Genomic DNA, 6,348 nt, shown 5'->3' on the forward strand with positions numbered 1-6,348 from the left:
ACAGTCATATAGCTTAGGAGACTCCAACAGTAGTAATTTCAATTCTGGGTATAATCCCCAGAGTAGTGGTCTTCAAACTAGGGAACTGAGACACTCAAGATAGTTTTAAGACGATCAGTTCCAGAACTTTAACTTCAATATATACTTCCTCCCAAATCTGATCTTCCTGAGAACCAGTGTAGTTAAGTGGCCCTTGTGGCTCCTAGCCCCACCTCCCTTTTCACACTGGCCCTTTCTCCCACTTGTTTAAAAGAGAAAGGCATACCTCTACCTAAATGCTAAAATGGTGTACTGCTCCAAAGTGTAAAAACCTGCAAGGACCTGAAGAGACATTCTGAAATAATGATATTGGTGTTGAGAGGCTAAACGATTTTACTGACTAACAAACCCTTTTGAAAGTTAGATTGTTTAACAATACATGTTTTCTAGTAAATTGAAAGAAGACCTATTTATATTGTCCACTGAAAAATTATTAAAGATAAGATCACTAAGTGATGTGTGGCATACAACTTGGAAAGCTTTCCGATAAATGTGTGACATCACTAAAACAATTCCTTCCAATCACATATCTATGTAAACAATATTCCTCATTGTTCATAATATAAAGGCAAACGCTAGAAATAAACCGATGTGTGACCCTGTCTCTTTCTGGAAATAAGTAAAATTCACTTATGATATACAATTTTTTAAAGCCCTATTGATTTCTTTTTTATGTTTAATAGTTACAACATTTTAAAGCATTGATAAATTATGAACTAAAAATAATTAATGATAATTAAGAATAATTTAACACTTAGAAGTATTATGGCCAAAGGAATTTAACATAATTTAATTTAAATTTATGTATAAAATTTGTTACAGAGAAGTATGATAGAGTGATCATTAAAGATATTCACACATAATGTATATTACTTTCAGATAAAAATCTGTGGCAGGAGTGGAAAGAAAATTCAAGTGCAAAGAGAAAATGAAGTGATGTAAAATTTCCCACTATAAGAGAAGCACTTGTTCATGTTGTTAATGTTTTGATGGATAATGATGAATATATCAAATCACTATGGCATTTATATTCCATTAGATACATTTAATAATTCTACTTTTAAATGTTAATGTTTAAATTACAAGGAAATTATTTCCTTTGTAACTACTTAAACTCATAATGAAAAGTTTCATTCCAATTCTAAAATGTGTAAGGAAGAAAAGTTTGTCCAAATTGTTTGTGGGATAAGCTAGCAAAATAGTTTAAAAATTCCTTACTCTAGAAAAACTTTCATACGTGTGCATAAGAAAACATGTAGGGATTTTCATGGCAATATTATTTGAAATAGCAAAAAGTTAGGAAGAACCTAAATAAATATCCATCAATATGGATAAATAAAATGTGATATTTTCAGATGATAGAATTATTATACACTAGGTTAAAAGGAATAAATTAGATAAATTTATCAACATGGAAATATCTCAAGATTTACCTGACCCTAGTTAAATCTGATCCTCAGAATTACAGTAGGCTCATCTTTCTCTCATTTCCTATCCTCACAACAGTGAAGCCATTCCAGGAAGCAGGAAGTCCACAGGCTATGTGGTATCACCCAAACCTTGGTCCTGAAGCAGAGAACTTTGAATGGGTGTGTAACATGATCATATCATAGTTATTATCATGAAGGCTCCACAGTTTTCTGAGGCATTTTAATGACTACCCCTTGTGGGAGTGGAGGGGAGATTAAAACGGCCAAAGAACCAATTAGAAGGAAAAGAATTTCTTCATCATCTTTTTGAAATTTCTACTTGCCTGAAAAGAGGAAGTAAGTTATTTATTTATTTATTTATTTATTTAGGATGGATAGAGGGAATATTAGTGATCTAGCAAATATCCAAAGGTGAGATAAGTAGAAAGCACCTCTTAGCAAGAAATTAATTCTATGGTGATAAAATCATAGTTCAGGAGTTCATTTCTGTAGGAAAGCAAAATCCATAAGGCGCAGGAATGACAATTAAGTTCCTTGTCTATATGTATAAATTTCATCCTTCTCTTTCTGTTTAGAGAAATCTACTAAAATATTTGAATATTTCAAAAATTAAATCCTATTTTCTCACTAACCCCAAGGTAAAATTAGTGATAACATGAAATGAGGACATAATAAGAGTAATAATGATAATTACTATCAATATTTTATTATAACTAACATTTGTTGATAACATTTAGAAATGTATAGGGTCATTAAAGGGCACATGTAAAGTCTTAGGAAGCCCCCTGGCATGTTTCCATTTTCTCTCCTAGGTCTCTGCAAATATGTTTTTATAAGGACAGCCTGGGGTAAGCACTTTGATACAAATAATAATGAATATTTATTGACTACATATTACTACTAAATGGTCTACAGGCAGATCTACAGAAATACACCTCATGTTTTTCTTATAATTTGACTCTATACTGTTTCTGTATCACAAGTATTGAAATCATTCCTCTCCTGAAATAACTGGGGCTTTATTATCATTTCTGCAATTCTCCACCCCCAGGAATTTTCTCCCTAAGGTTTCCAGTATTCTGTAAGTACTATCTCAGCAGACCCATTCCATCAGCTCACCAGACATGCCTATACAGAACCAAACCTCCAGAGTGAAGCAGCCTTCATACAAGTACCTCTACCAAAGGAGAGACAAAGGGAGAAAAGAAATGTTATCAGATTGATTGTAATCATTAATCCTTAAACTGTATATATGAAAGGAAGATGCAGGATTGTAGTTTTGGACATAATATTAAACAGGATGGCTATCCACTGGTAAATATATCCAACATTTTGCTGCATTTAATACTTTCTTGTTACTCCATTCTCTCTGGAGCACAAACTGAAGCATTTCTTGAGTCAGACACCCTTGGTGTTAGTTTACAGGAAACACTTAATCTGAGTCACTTTTTGCTTCTTTATACACCATTCCCCACTGCCTTACCCTGAAAGGTGAGGTACTTTACTATGTATATGAAATCATAAATTCCTTGAGAGGCTATTTAGCATAGAGGCTAGAAGCATCATTTCTGGAGCCAGACTGTCTGCTTTCAAATATTGCTCTGCCACTTAACAGTTGTGAGACCTTTGGCGAGTTACATAATCTCTTGTATCCCTTGTCTGTAAAATGGGGATAATAATAGTACCTACCTCACAGGGTTGTTACGAGGATTGGGTGAGGATATATATATTATATTACCTAGAACAAGTCTGGCACATAGTAAACACTATATAAGTGCTCATTGTTAGCTGGTTTTATTGAGTGCAGATACTATATCTTACTCAGTTGTATTCTCCTTATTGCCACCTCTGACACCTTGCATATTATTTGAGATATGGTAAACTTTCAGTAAATGCCAAATGAATGACTAATAGCTATCAACAAGTGCAAGATGGGAGATGATAAGAAAACAAGGATTCCCCTGGTCCTTCAAGATGTCCCCAATAAACAGTCATTTTATGTCTTTTATTGTTATAATCTTACGTCATACCAATGTTTCAGTTAAGAGTTTAAATAAGCCACATTTGCCTCTGAGTCAAAGTATGGTAATGAAATAGTCCAATCACAGTGACCTGCCACATTTTTTAAGTCACATGTCCAATATTATGACATAAGCAAGAATGCATACAATCTCCTTTTCCACCCATTCAAAATTCCCTGTGAGGGGCAGGTTCAGGAGATGTCACCTCCTCCATAGACTAGATAGCTTCCTGAATAATGTCTCCTACAAACTAGAAGGATGATAGTTCCAGCTGAACTATACAAAGAGCAAACTAGCAACGGGCTTCCCAAGAACTGGCCTCATTCACAGTTGTCAGAAGGTACAGTACCTCTAGACTCTCTAGTTTAAACCCTGCCAACTCCTAACTACATCTCAGTCTTTGCTTCAGTGTAGCTAGTCCCACTTCCCATTAAGTTTCTTGGAGGTTAAAAAATAATTGTTTGTACAAAGGTGTAAACCTCTGTACTTCTCACAATGCCTAGCACAGTTTTTTTACATATCAGATAGACAGTAAGTATTTATAAACTCAATGACTAAAAGACTGCACACTGTTTCAAATATATACTTAAACATACAAATATAACTTATCAACTGAATATAACATAATCCTCAGATAATAATATCCGTATATTTTGTTACCATGTCATATTATATAAACATTTCTTTCTATACTTTGGTGTAGGATATTATCTGCAAAGACTTTAATCACTATTTCCATTTTTTGTTTCCCAGAGGGAACATCAACAAAGCAAATGTCAGACTTAGTTAATAATCTGTGCCCTGAAGGGGGAAAAAAAGGTCTTTGAGGCCTTTTTAATCATAAAGCAAACATAGTAATGTACCTTTTCCTCAGCTGCAGCATAAATAACCAAAATTCCCGGGAATGTGGACTCCTACTTTTATGCAGGAGGCTAACTTTTCCCTTTCAAACAAGTTCTGATGAAATTATCATTTTCTAACATTTCTCTCTGAATGTCTCTAAGATGGAAGTGGCCAAATCACAACTGAGTTTGATTTCACAGATTATCCTTACCAACTCTGGAACAATGTAGTGCTTTATTAAAACTCCAGTGTGAGAAGGGAAAACTACAGTATTCTTATTCTAGAATAAGTAATAACCTTTTTATTTTCAAGTGACCCAAGCAGAGTTAAGCTATGTCTTCTGGCCAACAGTGGCAGAGCTAGATCACAGCCCTGGGGAGGACAACATGGAAGGGCAGAAGAGGAATGGGAATGGAACAAGAGTACAAGGAAAAGATGGGGGGATGAAGGTGGATAATGGAAAGGTGCTCCCTTCAAGGATCAGCTTCTTCTTTAAACCCTGCTCTACTGATTAACCAAGTTCACAGATGGAAAAAAAATTGTGAAGAAAGGAAAAAGACAAGGGAACAGATAAGATGGAAAAGATCAGTGGGGGACAAAAAGAAAAGAAAGAAGTCCATCTGGTGGAGAGCAATGGAGCATAACATGAAATTGCCTTAGGTACCAAAGCTCACTGATCTATTCTAGAGTCTTCAGCCCACTTGAGACAGTAACCTAGTTCTAGCCTAGTTCCACTCCAATTATGAGGCCTTGTTCTTCTTTTATGATGGGTAAGAATTATTAGTGTTTTGTTTATTTTCTTTTATGAATTTAATTAAAACTATTATCTGCAAAAGATAAGCAAACTCCTTTACCTTCCTTCTACTCAATTACATATATTTATTCAGCACTACTCTCATTTCTCATTTTTTCCCACACTGTAAGTGAAAGAAATGAACTTTTGGCTTCTAACCATATGTCTTTGAAGTAAGCTTCTCAAAGACATAAAAATTGGCCCAAACAGGACCTAGGTCACTTAGCCTTGAGATTATTTATAGTGAAACATTAGGCAAATTTAGTCAAGGAGACCAGGGACCAAATAATCAAGCAGTATACTAATCCAAAACATAGGCATATCAAAATTATCAAAATACATATTTGAGGTGTGTTGTAACTAAACGATAAAAACTTAGTTGGCTCTCTAGAGCTACTAGTCTAGTTTTGGGAGAAGCCCTCCAGTTCTGGCTTAAAGAGCAGGAAAAGCATTTCCTAATGCTCAGAAAGACTAGGAGAAATCTGCCATTTTTGGTTCTTGTCTCTGTTCTCTAGTGCCCCAGGCCCCAGGAAATCCTGCCAGCCCAGCAGTGGCAATGACTACAATGGGCACCAAAATTTCTGAGAGAGGGGAACCTTCCTCTAAGGAGAAGCTGTGGTCTCAGGAGAATGGGCAGAATGCCGGTTGCTTTTTTTTTTCTGTCCATCTACTGACTGGCCCTGGACACGGCACAGTCCCAGTGAGTAGTATGCAGCAGTGCAGGAAGACTGAAGCACTAGTTTTCTGGCTGTAAGGCTAAAAGAGTAAGTCTAGGAAACCAGAAAGTACCAGAGATCATGGAGACAGAGGAGCTCAGGAAAGTAACAAAGTTGATTATAAACACCTAGGCTCACCTTCAAGCTGCACAAGGGTGGATATGATCCTAAACAGCATACCAAAGACTTTCAAGGATATAGCACTGCACATGTCCCAGACTGATCACTGAGCGTGCCACACATAGTAGATAGATCCGAACAGTACCACAAATATTCTGAAAACAAAATTGACGTTGAAACTAGAACCTACAGGAGTTTGGTTGAAATTTGTGGCCTGAATACAACCAGCTCTATTGCCTGCTAAAGCAAAAAATATCAATATTCTCCATAGGATTTAAACAAAAGCCAGAGTCTTATATTATTTTTTTAATAGAATTTCTAGAAGTTGAATTTTTTTTTTTTTTTTTTTTTTTTTTTTTTTTTTTTTGGGCTGGGGGCCTCCCCCC

The sequence above is a fragment of the Neophocaena asiaeorientalis genome, unplaced genomic scaffold (assembly GCF_003031525.2).
Source record: "Neophocaena asiaeorientalis asiaeorientalis breed wild unplaced genomic scaffold, Neophocaena_asiaeorientalis_V1.1 scaffold131, whole genome shotgun sequence".
NCBI lineage: Eukaryota > Metazoa > Chordata > Mammalia > Artiodactyla > Phocoenidae > Neophocaena > Neophocaena asiaeorientalis.